This window comes from Ovis aries, chromosome 23 (assembly GCF_016772045.2).
Source record: "Ovis aries strain OAR_USU_Benz2616 breed Rambouillet chromosome 23, ARS-UI_Ramb_v3.0, whole genome shotgun sequence".
Taxonomy (NCBI): domain Eukaryota; kingdom Metazoa; phylum Chordata; class Mammalia; order Artiodactyla; family Bovidae; genus Ovis; species Ovis aries.
The window spans coordinates 32163012-32184901 of NC_056076.1; the positions used below are offsets into that span (position 1 = coordinate 32163012).

The 21890-nt window shown below is 43.5% G+C and overlaps 1 long non-coding RNA gene across 1 annotated transcript; it reads right to left on the minus strand.

The window, feature by feature from the left end:
• Positions 1–283: 283 nt before the first annotated feature.
• Positions 284–21317, minus strand: LOC121817739 (uncharacterized). Its single transcript, XR_006057779.2, has 2 exons — positions 21210–21317; positions 284–777 (listed from the first exon to the last, which is right to left on the minus strand). It is a non-coding gene; the product is annotated as an uncharacterized LOC121817739 (long non-coding RNA).
• Between the last annotated feature and the right edge of the window lie 573 nt (positions 21318–21890).

Genomic DNA, 21890 nt, shown 5'->3' on the forward strand with positions numbered 1-21890 from the left:
CAAAACAGAAGAAAAAAATATTTGGCAAGAACATCCCTGTGTTATTTAGTCTTGGACAGAGAGTCTATAGAGAAAGTCAGAGGCCATCTTATCTCTTGATTTGAGTAGAGAGGCCGTGACTCCTTGGCATTGCTTTGTGCAAATGAGTTGAGCTTATTTCCAACCCTTCCATTATCCAGATAAGAATGTGCTCTGAGAGCTAAAGGTTAAGATATGAAGATTACCTGGCATGTGTGGGAGAAGCAAATTGGCCCTCATGCTTCTGTAGAAAAGGTTGTCGAGGTTGTTCCCCATTCCTTATTTATTTCAGACAGACAGCCCGCAGAAAAACACAAGCTCAGACTCCTCCTGTATATGTTGCAGGAGAGGACAGCTGCAAATCACAGCCGGTATCACAGAATGAGACTGAATCCAATTTGTCACTGTCGGTTCTCTGGATTTAGACTTTTCATTTGAAGAAATGCGCCTGGCAGATCTCAATCATGAGAAATAAAGGGAGTTGAAGGCTGATGGTTGTGTTGAACTTCTCCCATTAAGCACCTCACGTTTGTTCCAAGTCTCATAATAGGGACACAGCCTGGTATTTTGGGGCCACTGCAGAAGCTCTGGGACAGCCTTGCTACCAAGGACATCTTCAGTATCTACTGATCCCTTTGTCCTCGAAGCAGTCCGGGCTTTATGCTGATTTTTGCATTGTACCAGATCAATTCCACTTCGAATTTTAGCTGGAGAGGTCAAAAGGTGTGTATGCATCTATAAATCCAGGGTTCTGTTAGCCTAGTGCAAATGGGTTGGAAGAGGGAGACAGAAACAGAAAGAAAGTCTGTGCTAAATAAATGGTACTCAATTTTAAATGAAGTCTCTCAATTAGCATTGAACATTTCTTTAAACAATCAAGATATTAAAGCTAGAAAGAAGTTAATGAGCCTATGGAGAAAGTAACTTCTAAAGATTTTGTGCTTGGGATGGTAATTGCTTTATGACATTTTGATGTCATTACAACATGAAATTAGGAGGGCAAAATGTTTCCAGAGTGTTTCTTTGGATACCCTGTTAGGAAGCTATTAAAAGGCAAGATTACACTGGCAAAATGAGTTCAGTGTGTGCCTTTGGATACCTGCTTTGCAAAACGTCACAGACTGAGGCTACAATGCAAAATGATTACTGTATGTGTCATCCACTCCAACGCTGTTACGTTCAAATTGCAGTGGAAGATTAAACTTGGAAGCAAGAATATAGAGATGTGGTGATGAGGTGGGGCATGGGGGAACTGGCAGAGATTTGTCTCAATTACAATGTCAAAATGAAATGAAACAATCATAAGCATTAGGACTGAAATTCAACCTCCCCCCGATCCAAGAACCAAGCACAGTCCGAGCAATGATGTTCATGAGACTGTCTACTATTTCTCACCATGATAACAACGAAGCCCTTTATTGAAAGACCAAAGCGGTTTTATCAAATAAGAAGTTGCAACACCATACAATTTAGGGTAATGAGGAAGGTCAGTTTATATCTGGAATTCTAAAACTGCACAAATGCAAGAAAGAAAAATTCTTTAGATAATTCAAAACTCAAAGCTCGAGAAGAAATATTGATCTACCTCTCTGCTGTGCACCCAGAAATTAAAAATACTAATCTACAAGAGACTAGGGACTTCTTTGGCAGTCCAGTGGTTAAGACTTCACTTTCCAATGCAGGGGATGTGGGTTCAACCCCTGCTTAAGGAACTAAGATCCCATATACCTTGCAGCCAAAAAAGACAGAACATAAATAACAGAAGCAGTGCTGTAACAAATTGAATAAAGACTTAGAAAAAAAAAAAAAAAAGGGTCCATGTCAGAAAAAAGAATCTACCCAAGAATCATACCAGGCACACACCAATATTCTAAGTCTCCATTTCCCCCAGATGTTGCCTCCTGCTGTGCAATCTTCACGTCCAAAGAGGTGTTAAGCAGCAGAACATCTGGAATGGTCCATTACAGGAGTCCATCCTCGGGGGGAAAGAGGGTTAACACAACGCATGTTCCTTTCTGTCAGTCCGTAAAACCATGCTTCCTTTTCAGAGGTTTGCCAGTAAATCAGAGTGTTATAAAACACAACATATTGGAAAAGTCTCCCAGCCTGTATCTACCATGTTCATCAGTGAGCTCATCTGAACTCGAGGCTCTGTTTGGTGGTGTGCGTGTTGTGTATTTGTGTGGGCAGATACGTGTGTGTGCCACAGCGGCTTCAAAACCGTGGTGGCTGTTGATATGGTTGTTACGGTAAGAAAATGTATGACTCGATTAGCCTGTGCTCAAATAAAGGAATAAGAAATTGGTTGAGATTGATATCTCCCATCACAAACACAGTGGGAAAGTTGGTTCTCAGAGGCCCCTGACAGCAGAGTGCCAATGGAACCATTAGGCACCATGCCCACCCTCTCCTCTCATGGAACCACACACAGTCATCCCAAACGCGCTCTTGCTGTCACAGTTATCTGAAGAGGCATGGAGGCTGTATCATCAAACAAAGGAGAGAAAGACCTAGGGACAGGTTTTCTGGCCAGTGGGCCCGTGGTCTTTCTAGGTCAAAGACACTGAAGACAGGATGGCCCAAATATATTTTTCTGTCTTACTCGCTGACACCCCTACTTTTACCCAATTCTGTTTAGTTTTAAAACCAAATCACTGTGGCTTTAGATTAGCTGAACATTAATTAGAATAAGGAAAGAGAAGGATTCCTTTTCAATTTCAATCCCATTACATAATTTGGTGCAGCTCTTAGTTTTAGGCTTATCAGGAGCTATTTGGAGAGTCACTTCATTTTGGGGAAAGACTCCCATCAGAATCTATTCATGGGCTTTCTTCTGACCAAGTCATCCCCTTCAACCTTGCTCAGTGATGCTATTAAAATTCTCAAAGAGGTTTGAGTTTTGGTTTGTTTGCTATTTATGTATTTTTATAAGCTCCTTGGAGAAAATGGTGCTATAACTGTTCAGTGTTATTATTAAGGTTATTATATGCATATGCACTGCCACTTATTTTTGAAGAGTAAATATTTGTGCTAATTATATCAGTGTCATCCACTGTGCTAATTATATCAATATCAACATGTTGATATTAATATAATTAATTAGCACAAAGATTTACTCTTCAAAAATACATGGCAGTGCTTCTGATTCATTTGCCGTGAGGGGGGAATGAGTGAAGCACGGTTCTATAACACTGTATTTAGGCTCTGATATGCAATCAGCTCTAATAATTACCTAATACTGTAGGTGGCCTTAGACGAGGAAAAAAATTTTTTTCCAGAGTTCCCTGGGAATTGGATGCTAAGATGAAAAGCATCTGAGTAGCTTTCTTCCCACATTCTACTTGGTGATTAACCAACTATCCAAGTATAAAGCTGCTCCTCGTTAACCCCGAAGACCCCAACAGAAAGGTAGGTGGAGTGAACAAAAGTGATTTAAAAAAAAGAGAGAGAAAATAATTCTCCTGAATTAACTGTTATTATTAAACGATATTCAGCTTGTTACATTTTTAATGTAACTACTCAGCAATGAGAATCAGAGAGGGGAGGGAAGAAAGCATCTGAGTCACAAACCACCAGAGCAGCGAATAGAATTTAATTTGAGGCTACTCATTATAATTTAAGAAGTTCCTGGTAACTGTATTAATGACAGTTCAGTTCAGTTCAGTTCAGTCGCTCAGTTATGTCCGACTCGTTGTGACCCCATGCATCACAGCACACCAGGCCTCCCGTCCATCACCAACTCCCGGAGTTCACTCAGACTCACGTCCATCGAGTCAGTGATGCCATCCAGCCATCTCATCCTCTGTCGTCCCCTTCTCCTCCTGCCCCCAATCCCTTCCATTACAATTACAGTTTACATTCATTTTCTGTACTCTGGATCAGACATAATGTTAAGTGGTTTTTTTGTGTTATTGCATTTCATACATATAACCCTATGAAACACAGTTATTATCTTAGTTTCATAGATGAGGAAACTGAGGCTTCAGAAGTATAAATAATTTACCCCAAACACATAGAGGGTGAGTGGGGGGAGGGGCGGTAGAGAAGCACCCAGCTTTTAGTCCTGCCCGTCTCCACTGTCTTTCCAATGGAAATATGACCAACTACCCAGGAAGAGCTGGCCTGGCCCACGGCTATTTGAGAGACAGCTCCTTGTACTTATTGTATTAGAACAGGAACAGAACAGCTCTTTGAAGCTACTTTCTCTTCAAGAAGACTATATTGGAGCTGCCTAGAAAGAACTATAAATCTCAACCACATCTTGACAGGATATTAGCAAAAGGAAGGCTTAAGTACAACCAATGCGATTTCTCCTGGATTCATAAGCCAATAAACGGAAAGCAGTTTTTTGAAACAGATATCAGGAGATAATGAAAATGTCAAACCTCTAAATTTTTGTTAACCAGTTCCTGATGAGAGGCCAATTTAGAAAAATAGCTTTTTAGAATCAGATCTTTGGGATAACCTAGTCCTGATACTAATGGGAAAAATCGAAACTGAGTCTGGTGACATGCCAAGGCTGAATATTCCAGAAGAGCAAAGGAAAAGAGCCAGAGCTTTGGCACCCCCATTTCCGTGCTCTTTCTGCCATGCCCCTTGGCTTCTCCTTGCCTTCCTCGGCAGGGTTGGCCCAATGTGCAAAAAACTCTCCTCCAAATTTATGAGTAAACCTCAGTAACGCTCCAGTGTTCTGAAATCAAATAACAAAGAAATTAAGAGATGTATCTACATGCAAGAAGCACTACTCTTGCCATTTATTTAAATATCTGCTTGACCATCATTTTCTAAATCTTTGATACAGCCACCTATCCTCTTAGACATCTCCCTAAGTGGAAAAAAAAAAAAAAAAAGAAGAAAAAGACATGGTTCTGTGTAAATGGTCCCACCTTTGCCTGTGATGTTACTTTTTGCCTTTTAAAAAATTTTGAATACTGCTTCTTGCCATTTCAGCTAGCTTTGAGTCAGAGAGACAGCCCCAGAGACAGCAGAAGCACAGAGAGACAGGAGAAAGACACGGAGAAATAGTGGACCTTCCCATTTTTGCTCATCCGTAGCCTCTTCCCTGGTTCTCCCAGGTCGGTATAATACTTGGTGCTTGATTCCATCGCCTGTGGGTATTGTCCCTTCTCTAGAAATGTAACCCCTTCCAATTTAGCGTGACGCAATCCCTTTCTTCTCACAGGGCCCCATCTCTGAGTGGCTTCCGTTTTCTCTTCTCAGGTTCTCACAATAGACACCTCACATCGTCTGTGTCCTCTCTACCTCTTTTCCTGTCTGAAACCTTCCCTCCCACACTGTCCAGGGTCTGAAAATTAAGAGCAGTCCTGTTAGTTCTGCCAGTGTCTCTCCACCTCCCCAAATCTGCTTACTTTTCCTTATTTCATGACCCATGTCTCTATATTAGAGGACACTGCCTTCAACAAGACACTTATAAGCATTATAATACACTGAATATATGGGTTTGGTTTCTTCCCAAGGAGTTAACAACACTCATGGTCATCCTCAGAGGCAGCACTTAAAAGTGATTTTCCTCTCCCCAGAACTCCTGAATTAGATGAGGCCCCAAGACAGGACTGAAAATGAGGTTTTGCTGGTCAGGTAGCTAAATGCATTAATTAAGCTCCACGTACTTTGTTTCAGGGGAGGGGTGCAGGCAGATTTATCACTTCCTTTGATTCACTTGGACCAGTTTTTTTCCTTCTCCTTTTTTTCAAAAGCTAGAGTCCACGACATACTTTTTTTGGGAGACAGACACTTCAAAGAGGTACATTCTTCTGGTCAAAAGTGTTCTGCTTTATGCCTTTCACTTTTACAATGTCTTTAATTCTGGCCTACAGAGAAGCCCTTCGGCGCCTTCACTGACCCAACGTTTCCTTTTGCTTCCTGCATCTTCTCTGTCACCAAATTCCTCTGGAACCAATTCCACTCTTCCTCGGCCCTGGGTCTGTGGGAACCCTCCCTCAGACCTGCCTCCACCTGTTTGTTCCTAATGCGAGTCTTCTCTTCCTCACAGCAGCTCCTGGTCTTCTGCTTGGCATCTTTCATATGTATACCTATGGCTGACTCATGATGATGTTTGGCAGAAACCAACACAATATTGTAAAGCAATTACCCTTCAATTAAAATAAACACAGAAAGAAAAGAATGAAATGTGCTTTAAAAAGCACTTCTCACCAGTCTATGTTCGATACAGGATATAGGATGCTTGGGGCTGGTGCATGGGGATGATCCAGAGAGATGATGTGGGGTGGGAGGTGGGAGGGGGGTTCAGGATTGGGAACTCATGTACACCCGTGGCTGATTCATGTCAATGTATGGCAAAAGCAATACAGTATTGTAAAGCAGAATAAAGTAAAAATAAAAACTTTTAAAAGTAAAAAGCACTGCTCCTCTAGAGTGTCCTACGCCCTGCGGTGCAGCGTAGCTAGGTCCCCACAGCATCCAGCTCCTGCCTCCCATCACACTCTGAGGGTCCTCCTCCACCTCCCCACCCCCACCCCCCGCCACTGCTCCCTCTCTTCTCTTTTTCTTTATTTCCCTTCTTCTGCATACTCCTCCTTACTCTCCATTTCCCTGCCCTCGTCATCTCTTCTTTTTTTCCCTCTCTTCTTCCCTCCTTCTGAGAGTGGGGGTCATACGAGTTCAGTCTTTTTTCCTTTTTTTCTTTAACAGCCAGAAAATGATCAGACTGGGATTTGAACACCAAACCAAGAGACTCAAAGGCTTTGGTTTTTCCACTTTTGGAAAAAGCTGATGCACTAATGTTTATAAGGCTTGAATCTTTGATAAACAATTAAATATCAGGCATCCCCAGAGAAAATCATGCCCCCTCCCTCTTATGTCAAGGGCCCATTTCATAAATGAAGTCAAAGTGTTAGTCTGAGCTCAGAGAATCTTCTGGTTTCATTGAAACCCATAGGCATCAGAATTAGAATGTGAGTCTCAGAATGTATATCCTCATTACAAGGATAATAACAACTACCTCCTAAGTGCGGTGGTAATAATTAAATTAGACAATGTACCTAAACCCAGCATGGTTTTCTTACACATAAGAGTTCTAAAAATTGAACTGCTGTATGTCCCTGCAATTTCACTCCTGGCTATATAACCAAAAACCCAAAAGCACTAATTCAAAAAGATATATGCACCTCAATATTCATAACAGCATTATTTGTACTTGCCAAGCTATGGAAGCAACCTAAGTGTCCATCAACAGATAGAAAGATGAAGAAGATGTAGAATACACACACACACACACACACACACACACACACACACACACACACACACACACACACACACTGGAATACTACTCAGCCACAAAAAAGAATGAAATTTTGCCATTTGCAGCAATATGGATGGAGGGTATATTGCTAAGTGCCTTGGAGGGCATTATGCTAAGTGATATAAGTCAGATAAAGAAAGATAAAGACTGTATGATGTCACTTATATGTAAAATTTTAAAAATACAACAAACCAGTGAATATAACAAAAGAGAAACAGATTCACAGATACAGAGTACAAGCTGGTGGTAACCAATGGAGGAAGGGAATACAGGAGGGGAAATATGAGGGTGTAGCATTAAGAGATATAAACCATTATATACAAAATAAGCTATGCACGACACACCACAGGGAATGTAGCCAGTAATTTACAGTAACTACAATAACATCTAAAACTGTGAATCACTACATCGTACACTTACAACTTATATAACATTGTACCATCAACTAGGAGAAGGCAATGGCAACCCACTCCAGTACTCTTGCCTGGAAAATCCCATGGACAGAGGAGCCTGGTGAGCTGCAGTCCATGGGGTCGCAAAGAGTCCGACACGACTGAGCAACTTTACTTACACTTTTCACTTTCATGCATTGGAGAAGGAAATGGCAACCCACTCCAGTGTTCTTGCCTGGAGAATCTCAGGGACAGTGGAGCCTGGTGGGCTGCCGTCTATGGGGTCACACAGAGTCGGACATGACTGAAGAGACTTAGCAGCAGCAGCAACCATCAACTATACTTCAATAAAATAAAAAATATTCAATTAAACTGTAAAAAGTTACCATATACATATTGTAAAACTATTAGGGCCAAGCACTGTGCTAGGTACTCCAATGATCAGCCCTTCATTTAGACTAGCAGAGAGAAAAGAGGTCACCTACAGCCTCATTTATATTCTATGAAGTAATCTATCTTAACCCCCTCTAAATATTCCTGGGAGATGCCTTTCAGCATAAGTAACTGAAGGCAAAGGGGATATTTTAGGGCTAGAATCTTCCCATGCCTCACAAATAATGCTTATAGGCAGTTACCAAAGGGACCCTGCTCATAATATCCTTTCCTGGAAAAACATCCAACGTTGGACCATTTCCACAAATAGGACCAGGAAAATTCCCATGGTGCTGAAGCACTTGTTTCCAGGGGGTTAGTGGGTCAACAACTGCTCCCTTTTCCCAGTGGAAAAGTTCAAGTTCTCCCACAGGCCACAGGGGTAAAGGAGGGCTGCTGGGGTGTGTGGGAAAGAGCACAGGATTGGATGGGAAGCCAGCACTACCCCCAGCCTGGGGAGGTCCAGGGAAAATGACTTCACCTGCCTGGTTAGATGAGTCATTCATAATCTTATGCCCCAGAATTACCTGGAAAAAAAAATTTGAATTGCCTATACCCAGGTCCCTCCCTAGAGTTTCTGATTCAGTTACACTGGAGTGCGGCCTGGGCATCAGTATTTTTAGAAAGCTTGTCTTGTGCTTGGACTCTTTAACCAGAGTTGAAACCACTTGGTGAGCCTAAATTCCACAACCTAGATTCATCTAGAGCTGTTTGTTAGTCTCTAAATATTTATAGGATTTGAAACTAAACCTGAGCTGAGATACTGGGTTTTAAGGTTTTCAGGTTTTCTTTTTCATAAGCCATGTGCCAACGTTTCGGTGATGAACTAGCACTGATTCGTGAATCTGATAAGCCATTCTTGGGTACCTACTGTGTGCAAGGTGCCTGAGGATGCCCGCAAGCAGCATGATGCACGTGGGCTTGGTTTGCTCAAAAGAGCGAACATGCCTCCTCATCCTGTCTACTTCACTCTCTGGGAAATGGTCAGAACACTCGAGTAATTTCCATCTGGAAGAGCCACTGGGGAGAAGGGCTTTGCTGCTGCAGCAGACAAGAAATTTGGCCGATCTCCCTGTCCTTGCTGATCACTGCCCAGGACTGGGTGAGAAACATCCCCATTTTCACCCTCTATCCTAAATCCTCCCCCAACACATATACACCCAGAAGGTGATGGGAGCCACAGTCAGAGAGGAGTGGAGTGGAGGAAAATCAAACTAGAAACTGATTCTCTGCTTTGGTGTTGGCAAGCTGAGGTACTCAAAGGATTTGCATCTGAATAAGAGGTAATGTTGCATTTTTTTTCAAAGAGGTTTAATCTAGTGTCTTTGAAATCCAAATATTTATCCATAGCCCAACTCTCACATCTGTACACGAGTATTGGAAAAACCATAGCTTTACCTATATGGACTTTTGTCAGCTAAGTGGTGTCTCTGCTTTTTAATACACTATCTAGGTTTGTCACAGCTTTTACTTTCAAACTGTGGTACTGGAGAAGACTCTTGAGAGTCCCTTGGACAGCAAGATCAAATCAGTCAATCCTAAAGGAAATCAACCCAGAATATTCATTCAAAGGACTTTGATCTGAAGCTGAAACTCCAATACTTTGGCCACCTGATGCAAAGAACTGACTCATTGGAAAAGATGCTGATGCTGGGCAAGATTGAGGGCAGGAGGAGAAGGGGGTGACAGAGGATTAGATGTTTGGATGGCATCACTGACTCAATGGACATGAGTTTGAGCAAACTCCGGAAGATAGTGAAGGACAGGGAAGCCTGGCATGCTGCATTTCATGGGGTCACAAAGAGTCAAACACAACTTAGAGACTCAACAACAACATCCACGGCTCACCTCTTTCCAGAAAAGTATTAAAATGTGGCTCAGTACCAAGGCAGATTTCCATCAGATAGAGTCCAGGGTGATGAACTAGCCGCCGATCTTATCTAGAAGAGCAGCCTCCTGTTTCCATCTGATAAATATCTGTGTCCTTTTCTAGACACTCTGCCTAGGTTGCTAATTTCCCTCTCAGGTACTCTCTTAAACAAACAGGCATTCTTGAGTGCCACTGAACACCATGGTGAGAAAGCTGCTTACATTGTTGAAGCCAGGAAGAGGAGTGCAGGGCGAAATAAGAAACATGGACACAGAGCAGGGTATCCATGAGGAGGAAAGAAGTGTAGAATACCACCCCGCCCTTACACCCCAGGATAAACCGGCTCCCCTTGGCAAATTAACTCCAACTGACAGTAAGACATTTCAAACATTGCTTTTACATGAAAACAAACACAGATATATTAAGTAAAATGCAGAAGTCACACAAACCACTATGACAAATCCCAACACTTCAAATGCATTTCTTGCTTGTAGGGAGCCACTTACTGACACACCTCCAAACTCTTATTCCGATCATCATCCACTCTGCTCTGCTAGGAGAGGTACTTTGATGGAGAAGTGTGGCAAGCACTGGAAAAGTCTAATTACCTCATCTGATCGATGAGGAATCTGAAATCTAGAGAGGTCTGCATCTTGCTTAAACACTCATGGCTGGTCAAGGGTGACCCAGAGACCAGAACGCGCATCTTGGGTTTCATATCTCAGTGCTGTTAAGGGAATGTCACAAAGGAAAGCTGAGGTGAAATAAACTTTTCATTATGAAATTGAATGGGAGCTCTGGAATTGGAGTAAGGAAATGTATGCTCCAGCCCTTCTCTGTCACCTGAAGCTCTGTGGCCCTGAGTACATCAGCTCCCCTCATGGTTCTGGGACCAGCAGCCTCGGGAGAGGATGTAGATGAGCACTAAATACCTCCAGGATCCTCGTGCTGTGCTTGGCACCTGTGTGTGTTTGATTGCCCCCATGATGTCTGAAAATGATCACTCTGGTGCTGATTTGGATAATAAAGTCAATACTGACTTGACTTGCCTGTGGTTGGCAATGTGTAGGAACTTCAACCTTGTTTGTGTGTTGATCTTCTTTAAATCACTAGATTAATCATTCCCTGAGAACAAAATGCATCCCCTGTATTCCTTTGTATTTCCAACAGTAGGCTTGAATATTTGCTCCATGAATGAATTCTTGGCCTCGCTGACCCTCTAAGGGAAGGATAAAGAGGACCCAACAGGAATACCACTTTATCAATTCATTAACATAGAACTATTTCAATTCTGGTACACCTAAACCACTTTTGCTTCAGAATGATGGCTAAAAGTCATTTGGAGGCCTTTATCTAAACAATGGATGAGGGAGATGGAGAAGACTCGAGACATATTAGGAAAAGAGCACTTTCTGAAAGACTAGAAAATTTCCAGGAAAATACTCCCAAAATACTTTCTATATCTCATAATGTCCGTTTTTGTTATACTTTTTTAATGTATTTTTTCCATCTCCACCCATAAATGAAGAAATGAAGCCTTTTCATTGAGTTTTTCTACCATCTCAGGAAAATTCTTTTGAAGAAGACTTAAATAATCAGTACAGAAAAAGCTCTGCTCTTGTGGTAAATCTGATCCCAATCTTGTTACTGTGTTTTCCCACTGACATTGTTCCATCCTACGGAAATCCATTCTATTGCATTCAGCTGCTTTCTTCCCTTCCCTGTTTGGTGGATCAGGAATAAAACCATTTATCTAGCATTTTATACATTCTTCTTTCCAAAGACTGAGGGAGGAGGGGGCTTACTGAACACATCCCTTTAAAGAACAGAAAGGCTTCACTTGGCGTTTCTATACTTTGAACTCAAGGTCACAGACATGGAGAGTGTGACTGGAAGCAACAGCCTTCTGAGAGGAGCAAAACGCCTCTTAAGCTACTTTGAGCCCCTCCTTGCTCAGCCCTAGATTTTGAGCCCATTGCATTCAGTGATGTGTGAGAGCCTCAAACCTCTCCTCCTGGCCAGATCAGTCCTGAACAGATCACACCATCGTTTGAATCAAGAAGGAAAAAACTGCCAGTGGAATTCTGAGACACCCCCCACACCCCGCCGCTCTCTACTCTCAACCTCCTCCAAGTCCTGGCAGATGCACTCTGACTGCAGAAGATTCTGTTCAGCTCCTAGCCTCTCCACGTGTGCAAAGGTTCTAAATTCTTTATCTCCTAGGATCAAACTTGACATTCCAAAAAAGAGGGGGGCCACCTTCCTGCTAAAGACATGCTTTGGAAGCTGTCTCCCAAGGTTCAGAAGAGTTCAGGAACCACTAAAGAAACACCACCACAGAGGAGAGAAGGGCACCAGACTGCATGGTGTTCAAACCCCTGAGTTGAGTCAGTGGATGGGGCTCTCAGCCAATGCCAGATGAAGGGGAGTTTTGCGACAGTGACACCTGCCAACTAAAACACAGTGATCTTGCCAGTTCATCGTCCTGATCCTGAACTCCAGGCAGGAGAACCATCAGTCTGGGTCTGGATGTCTGCCTCGTAAACACCCTTAACTGAGAATGGGGCTTCTGATAATATGGAACAGCAGGACAGCTACTAGACAGTGCAAGTGGACCCCAGGTCATTTCCACTTGGCAAAGGAATGACCTACTGCAATTTTATGGGATATGCCCTTGATACCTGAAATCCCCTGGGTTTTAGACTAAATGACAATTTCAAGCTCTGAATAACTTTAGGAGAGACTAGAGTGCTGTCCACTGTCTCTGCAGAATGCCCCCTTGACTCCCTTCCTGAGAAAAGATTCAAAGTACCAACCTCCTTACCCTGGCTTTGCGAGGTTCACGGCTCCCAAAGGCATGGATCCTATTAGGGATCTGAGCTTCAAAGGCCCTCCTGTTCATGCCCCTCCTGACTCAAGTTAACAAGGGTTTCATTAACCTCAGCAAATGGGTTAATTAAATTTGGTTAATTAGATTTGGTTAAAATGGGTAAATTAAACTGATTTTCCCAGTAGTTCTTCCCACCATACTAGATCGTGGAGTAAAGAGGCAATGCCTGTGAGTCTCAATCATGTTAGAAAATGGGGGTTTTCCACAGAGGCAGACACAGATCTGAAATGAGACCTGCTGATTCTCCAAGTGGGCGCTTGAGGAGTCATGGACTCAAACGACCCACGGCTCCCAGATCCATCCTGGATCTGGCCCTGAAAAAGGGCCCTTGTATGTCTTTCATGATGTCACATAAAGCGCTGCAAACTGAAATAAGAGTCTGTCTGCAACAGGGCAGCTTCCAAATGCTACTTCAGCTAACGTGTGCACACTCTCTCAGCAAGAGGCTTACTTACCACCCCTGACCTGTCCAACCTTTCAGAGCAGACTGCGGCTGCTGCATGTGCCAACTTGAAGCTCACGTTTTAAGTGGCGCTAATTGGAAGTGAACATCTTATAAATAATCCATGGCCACAGTCTTTGACGTGCATATACAGTCAGCAAACCAAGCCCAGCAGATTACATTCAGAGTGGTTCGAGAGGAAGGCCTGTGACATCTGTGGCCTCTCAGGGCCCGTGCAGATGTGGAGGGTCAGTGTCCACCGGGACAGGGTCCTCCCCGCCTCCTTCAATTATACTTCCTGTCCTGTTAGGTCGTGTTCTAATAAAATATGTAGAATTCAGGGGGTAGCTCTCTACTGTTTTTTCTGGAAAAAGTGAATGGGAAGAGAGGGGAAAAAAAAAAAGAACTTGGCTCGCATGTTTTTGGGGGGGCCAAAGTAGGTCTGAGTAATTGGAACCAATTAACGTAAGTGAAAATTTCTGAAGCTGTATTTCATCGGAGTGTTTGGCATTTTCAGGAGAAGGCTGTAATTAGGCTGCTTGGAAAAATAATTGGTGGTTTGGAGCCACACAGATGTACAGTACCCCTGAAAAGAGATGCATTTTCTGAGAGTGATAGGAAACGTGGTGATTCTTAGGACCCATTCCCCAAATTCCTTCTGTACTTATTTTGTCTCTTGCATCTGTTCTTTCCAAACCACAGGAGCTCAGCATAGTTCTGCAGTGCTGTTTGGGGAGCGGGGTGGGGGAGCTGGAGCTGAATTTTCCATATTCATGCCCTCAAATAGACCCTCAGCAGTCCCCTGTGGGAGGGAAGCAGAAACTCAAGCCCAGTACAATAACATACGCTTCTGGGGGCTCCATGCTCCTCAAATCTATTTTTAAAAGCATGCTTTAGTAAATTATATATAACATATAGCACATCGTGAATCTATGTGTACAAAATGATGAAATGGAATCACTGTGGGTTGGGAATGTCATTCAGTCCCTTCCTTCATCCACGTTAACATCAGGGTGAGCCATGTAGCCTTGCCTCGGATGGGACCCCTCTGGTGTGTGGGTCGCTGCTGTCTGTCTCCTAGAGGTTCTTTGATATTTTTCCCCAGAGCCACTAGGCACCTGGAGACCACCACGCTGGTCTAACAGATGCCTCATCTGCATTCTTCTGCACTGAGAAACTGCAGGCATTTAAAAGCATCTTGGTTGATCCATTCCACTGTACTACTATCCTGGTGAAACCCTGGGTCTGATTTCTTCCCTCCTGGTCTTGAGGATGAGAGATGCGTGGGACAGTCTGAAACTGAATTTTCAAAGTCACACTGGAGTTTGTAACAAAGCAGGAAAAAAAAAATCAGAAAACAAACAACAACAAAAACCCAAAAAACTATTTGATGCCTAGCTCCCCAGCACCCCACAGGAAGGAAAGTGGATGCTTCTCCCAGCAACTGGGTTTGTTGCATCTTCTGAGGTTCTGGCAGGTTCCCCTGCAGAACCTTCCTCTTCACAGGGCTATCTCCACACAAGCCTTTGGTAACTTGAGGGCAGCTGCGTTGAATGGAGCTGGAGGGCTCCATTCATCTGTACTCCTCGTCCTGTCCACAGTGGCAACCTGCATCCACTGTGGCTCACCCAAGCCATGGGAACAGAAACAAAAGAGCAAAATGAGACTTTCATGTTTGGATATTTGTGGAGAACTGACTGAGGAGGCTGAAAAAAAAAAAAAAAAAAACATCTACCCAGACTCATTGGTGAGCTGGAAAAGTATATCCTCTCAAAGCCTAGAAACTCCCAATGCATGCAAGCTAAGTCGCTTCGTTATGTCTGACTCTATGCGACTCTATGGACAGCAGCCCACCAGGCTCCTCTGTCCCTGGGATTCTCCAGGCAAGAATACTGGAGTGGGTTGCCATTTCCTTCTCCAATGCATGCATGCATGCTAAGTTGCTTCAGCCACGTCCGACTCTGTGTGACCCTACAGACAGCAGCCCACCAGGCTCCTCTGTCCACGGGATTCTCCAGACAAGAACCCTGGAGTGGGTTGCCATTTCCTTTTCCAGAAACTCCCAAAGCAGAGTCCAAACTGAAAACTCAGCCTAAGCTGATAGAAATGTTGGAAGGGAAGAGGCATTCCCAGCCTCCTATCTTGCACAAATGACTTCAAAGAAGATGAAGAAAGGACTACACAGGGGAGAGGGAACCTGACAGACACGTCTGGGCTAATGAAGAGGCTGTAGAGCGACGGCACCATTTGGGTTCAGCTTCCTCAACTTGGACCAGCCAGAAACCACACAGGTTCAGCTTCAACAGCCACAAGCCATGGAAACAAATCAGGCAAACCAAGCAGGCAGTGGTCCTGAGCTCAACAAGGTGATCGACATTGGTTTGCTACCCTCTGCACAATAAAATACCATAAGGCAAGATGATGAAGTAAAAGAAAACGTATGCATTTTGAAGCCAAATGAAATACTCTGGGCTAAGCTCCAGAGTATATCCCTAAATTCTTTTTCTTTTTTTTTTTAGGAGGGGGAGAAGAGGGTAAATTTCATTAGCTAAAATCTTCTAAAGCATCATTTCTATTCCACTTTTGAAAATGAAGACTTTGCCTTTTAACAACAAATCTGCATTTCATCATCAAGATGGAACATGACATCCTTGGCTTGGTTACTCTCCCGAGAAGCAGGCCCTTGTTTGTACAGTACGTTTAGAATGGAGACAAAGACTACAGCAAATTTATTTCAGACACAAGAAAGCGGTTGCATACAAACATATGAAACTTGGAGCTAAGAACAATGTAGCTTCTATTCCAAGTGGTCCAAATACCATTTAACAAAACTCTTGAAGGAGTTTCACTATTCTATTGTTTCCAATCACAGTTTCAAGGACAAGACAAGTCACCAATATAAGAAATATTTTAGAATGACTGAAAAACATATTATCAATATCATCAACATTTAAATAACACAGGCCTGGTATGTCAGAAACATTATGTTAGGAGTAGTTATGTCAAAAGCAAGCTTAAATAATAGACAATGGGAAGGATTTAGGTATGGTAAACTAAATGGCAATCCACTCCAATACTATTGCCTGGAAAATCCCATGGACAGAGGAGCCTGGTAGGCTACAGTCCATGGGGTCACAAAGAGTCGGACACAACTGAGCAACTTCACTTCACTTCACTTCAAGCTAGTATCATGCTTCAAAACATAATGCCTTTGAAACTACTAATGAAATATTATTTATAGCCTGATTTTATAGTGCCTTTTTCAAATTACAAGTGAAAGAAGTTTTGCTACTGTAAAGAATCACTAAGCCAGACTGAAGTGGTTGAGACAGACTGAAGAACACCCCAGGCACGTGTGTGGTCATAACATAACTATAATCAGGTCCATTTACAACTTATCTTGAGCCCATCCCTCCTGTGGAAGGTACTAAATTTGTACCCAAGAAGGAAAACTTCAAGAACATGGCCTTCTGCACGTGTTCCTTCCACCAGCACTAAGATGTGATGAGAAGAGAAATGGGACGATTATTTGTAATTGGAGTTGGATCTTGTCTCGTGAATTATCCAGATAATGAAGGCAAGGTATCAGTGGTGAGACCTGCCCCCTGCCTGGCACCCGTGAGCAGGTATTCCCCGCCCCTTTTGTACCAAGGAGGGTTTTTAAGTCAAGGCAGGTCGAGTGGCTGCATATGCTCTAGATACTCTTTTCTCTCCTGCTTTCTGAGGCTACCTTGGAGCTGTGTGGTAGAGATGGAGGTGACAGAAGACACAGACCAGCCCCCTGGCTGGCATCATTGTGCAGAGTCTCACCTCACCCCCCAGATCATATACGAACATGATAGGAAGAACAAGAGGCCTTTATTATATGAAGGAACTGGAGCTGTAGGGTTCATTTTAACAGCATCACTTATCCAAATCCAGTATCCTCACCCTGAATCAATGAGATGAGTAATTTAAATAGCCTCTTTGCCTAAAACTGAGGAAAAAGCCTGAGCAATAATGAATCCAAGTCAAGGGATATTTGTCAAGAGCCACTCGACCCAGCTGAAGGGGACAGCCTTCTCCTCAGTTATCACCAGTCTGCTCATCACGTTCTGTAGGCAGAGTAAAAGAGAAAGCAGTGGCACCCCACTCCAGTACTCTTGCCTGGAAACTCCCATGGATGGAGGAGCCTGGTGGGCTGCAGTCCATGGGGTCGCGAAGAGTTGGACACGACTGAGCGACTTCACTTTCACTTTTCACTTTCATGCATTGGAGAAGGAAATGGCAACCCACTCCAGTGTTCTTGCCTGGAGACTCCCAGGGACGGGGGAGCCTGGTGGGCTGCCGTCTATGGGGTCACACAGAGTCGGACACGACTGAAGTGACTTAGCAGCAGCAGCAGCAGCAGCAGCAGCAGCAGCATCAGAGTAAAAGAATCTGCCTGCCAATGCAGGAGATATAAAAGATGCAGGTTCGGTCCCTGGGTCAGGAAGATCCCCTGGAGGAGGGCATGGCAACCCACTCCAGTATTCTTGCCTGGAGAATCCCATGGACAGAAGAGCTTGGTGGGCTACAGTTCACAGGGTCCCACAGAGTCGGACATGACTGAAGTGACTTAGCAAACATGCAGAGTAACATTACATGAGCAATCTGAGCATAAGACAATCCAGATAACTACATCGAAGCAAGCCTCTGATTTCTCCACAAACAAATAGGGTGTGCATGTGCTCAAATGCAGGTCTGCATGTGTTGTGCATATGTGGTTTTTAGTGACAACAGCAAGCATCTTTGCTTTGGGATGAAGTTCATACTTCTATTTAAGGCAGGACTTAGCAGAGGAGCCAGTTAGAAACTTCTAGGGGATTCCTTGAGAAATCTTTCCCAGGATTTAATTTTATAATTTGACTAAAGCATCATAGCTTTAGAAAAGAAGCTGAGAAAAGAATAGAGGCAAAAGGGAAAAGAAGAAAGGGAAAGACATACCCAACTGAATACAGAATTCCAGAGAACAGCAAGGAGAGATAAGAAAGCCTTCTTAAGTGAACAATGCAAAGAAATAGAGGAAAACAATGGAATGGGAAAGACTAGAGATCTCATCAAGAAAATTAGAGATACCAAGGGAACATTTCATCCAAAGATGGGCACAATAAAGGAGAGAAACAGCAAGGAACTAACAGAAGCAGAAGAGATTAAGAAGTGGCAAGAATATACAGAAGAACTATACAAAAAAAGTCCTAATAACTCTGATAACCACATTGGTGTGGTCGCTCATCTAAAGCCAGATATCCTGGAATGTGAAGACAAGTAGGTCTTAGGAAGTATTACTATGAACAAAGCTAGTGAAGGTGATGGCATTCCAGTTGAGCTATTTCAAACTCTAAAAGATGATGCTGTTAAAATGCTGCACTCAGTATGTCAGCAAATTTGGAAAACTCAGCAGTGGCCACAGAACTGGAAAAGGTCAGCTTTCATTCCAATTCCAAAGAAAGGTAATGCCAAAAAGTGTTCAGATTACTGTAGAATTGTGCTCATCTCACAAGCTAGCAAGGTAATGCTCAAAATCCATTAAGCTAGGTTTCAATAGCATGTGAACTGAGAACTTCTGGATGTTCAAGCTGGACTTAGAAAAGGCAGAGGAACCAGAGATCAAATTGCCAACATCTGCTGGATCATAGAAAAAGCAAGGGAATTCCAGAAAAATATCTATTTCTGCTTCACTGACTGTGCTAAAGCCTTTGACTATGTGGATCACAACAAACTGTGGAAAATTCTTCAAGAGATTTGAATACCAGAACATCCTACCTGTCTCCTGAGAAACTTGCATGCAGGTAAAGAAGCAAAAGTTAGAACTGAACATGGAACAACCGACTGGTTCCAAATTGGGAAAGGAGTACATCAAGGCTGTATATTGTTACCCTGCTTATTTAACTTACATGCAGACTACATCATGCGAAATGCTGGGCTGGATGAAGCACAAGCTGGAATCAAGATTGCCAGGAGAAATATCAACAGCCTCAGATACACAGATGATACCACTCTAATGGAAGGAGGAGAGCAAAAAAGCTGGCTTAAAAGTCAACATTCAAAAAATTAAGATCATGGCATCTGCTCCCATCACTTCATGGCAAACAGATGGGGAAAGGTAGAAACAGTGGCCAATTTTCTTTTCTTGTGCTCCAAAATCACTGAGGACTGTGACTGTGGCCACAAAATTAAAAAATGTTTGCTCCTCAGAAGAAAAGCTATGACAAACCTAAACAGCATATTAAAAAGCAGAGGGAGCACTTTGCCCACAAGCTCCATATAGTCAGAGCCATGGTTTTTCCAGCAGTCACATACAGATGTGAGAGTTGGACCATTAAGAAGGCTGAGCACCGAAGAATTGATGCTTTTGAAGTGTGGTGTTGGAGAACAGTCTTCAGAGTCCCTTGGACAGGAAGGAGATAAAATCAGTCAATCCTCAAGGAAATCAATCCTGAGTATTCATTTGAAGGACCGATGCTGAAGCTGAAGCTCCAGTACTTTGGCCGCTTGATGTGAAGAGCTGACTCATTGGAAAAGACCCTGATGCTGGGAAAGACTGAAGGCAGGAAGAGAAGGGGATGACAGAGGATGCAGTGGTTGGCTGGCATCACCAACTCAACGGCCATGAGTTGAGCAAACTCCAGGGGAACGTGAAGGACAGGGAAGCCTGGCACTGCCGCAATCCATGGGGTTGCAAAGAGTTGGACACAATTTAGGGACTAAACAACAACAAAGCATCACAGAGGATATCAAAGTGAGGTTCTTTTATTCTTCTGCAAGAGAACCCTATTAAAATTATTCTCCTAGACAGTCAAGTTCAGAGATGGCCATTTGGTCAATAGAAGCTGCACCCACAGCAAGAATAAGGGACTTGATCCTCAGCATTGAAAGCAACTACTCCATTACTAACCCTCAAGCAAAACCAGAACAGGTTTGCAGTTAAACTATTCAAAATGCCACAACCATCCACTCCTGTGCCTGAGGTCAGGCAGCTCTCGAGCCAGATGGTGTGCAGTGTTTGAAAACCCGGTATTATTTAAATGAAACAAGCATTCCATGGCTGTGGATCACATTGAACAATGAAGATTTCACACCCCGTGATTCCATCAGTGGCACTCCCTCTGTCTCCATTTGCAGCCTTGGACAGATAAATAAATACTCTTTAGATCAAGTTATGTGCCTGGTGCTGCTTAGAGAGCAGAAACTCTAACGATCAAGTTGGTGTAGTGCTGGGTCATTATTATCATCCTCTGAGACCTGCCGTTGCAGGGAGGAGAGTGTCATATGTGGTGATATGACTTTAAGAAAGCACGAATGTGCCAAAGATGACTTGGAACTGCCAGCCTTCTGGGTGGTTGTGGGGGACATTGCAAGGCTTCAAGGAATGTTTCCAGGAGATTACAGATATTGCAGGGGAAACTGTTAGTGAGTGCTGAGCACACAGACACCTGCGAAAATCAGAATCATGCAGAAGAAGGGGAAGGAAAGGAGAAAAGATAGCCAGGATGCTGAACCCCATTTGGAATCATAGCGCCCTCCTCCCCCAATACCCCTGTCATTCTCTAGGCTCTCTGGCTGACTGGGTGTCCCAGTTCTGTCTGGTTCACACTGTATCATCTTCTTTGCTAAAGAACCTCAGTGATGAGCTACAAAAGATGGGGTTCCTATGCTTATGAAAAAGCAGACTGAGAAGCAAAGGGTGTGGAGGAGGGGCAACCTCAGAAACCATTCCCAAATCTGGGGAGGGCAGATCAGACCTTAACTCTTCCCCTGAAAGTCCACCCCCACCCCCTTTGCACTAAGGATTAACCCTCCCACACTTTTGCCTATTCTTGGGAGGAAGGCATTCATCAGGACAACACAGGTACCCTTACCCTCCAAGGCTTCCAGGGGTGGTCATTGCATCTGCTCTGAAGACAGTGGCTTCTGGGGAAGCAGGGGTAGACATGACAGGCGCCTAGAAGGCCCAGGCTGTGACGGCCAGGAAGTGAATGTGTGTTACCACGGAAGCCACCAAGGGGAAAAACTTTGAAACATTTTAAAAATGCAGGTGCACAAATTACTCATGCCAGGAGCGGCGGTGGCACTTTGTAATAAAATCTTATGTTTATTTTCCACTGTTGAATACACATACCTTAGTGTTCCCAGAGAGAGAAGCCTGCAATGCTATCCAATGAACAGTTTGCAGATGGATTAACTACATGTACCAATGAAATAAAACGTGCAGATTTGGGCCTTTTTGCTTCCTACCTTAGCTCTGAGCCCAGAGCTCCCCAATGATAACACGGGAGGTTTGTGCAAAGATCTGAAGTTGAGAAGGATTAGAGTCAGATGGAAAAAAAAAGGACACAAATGAAAATACTTCTGCATGAGCCTTAAAACCAAAACTTACTACTGAGTGATTCTAGCTTTGGAGCCAGCGACAAATAATAGCAAGGAGGGCGAGTTTCCAATGGTCTCACGGTGGGCAGGGCGATGACCAGCCAAGCACTGTGGGATTTATCAATCAACAGGACTGCCAGTTCTTGACAAAGCCCTGACAGGTGAAAGCAGGG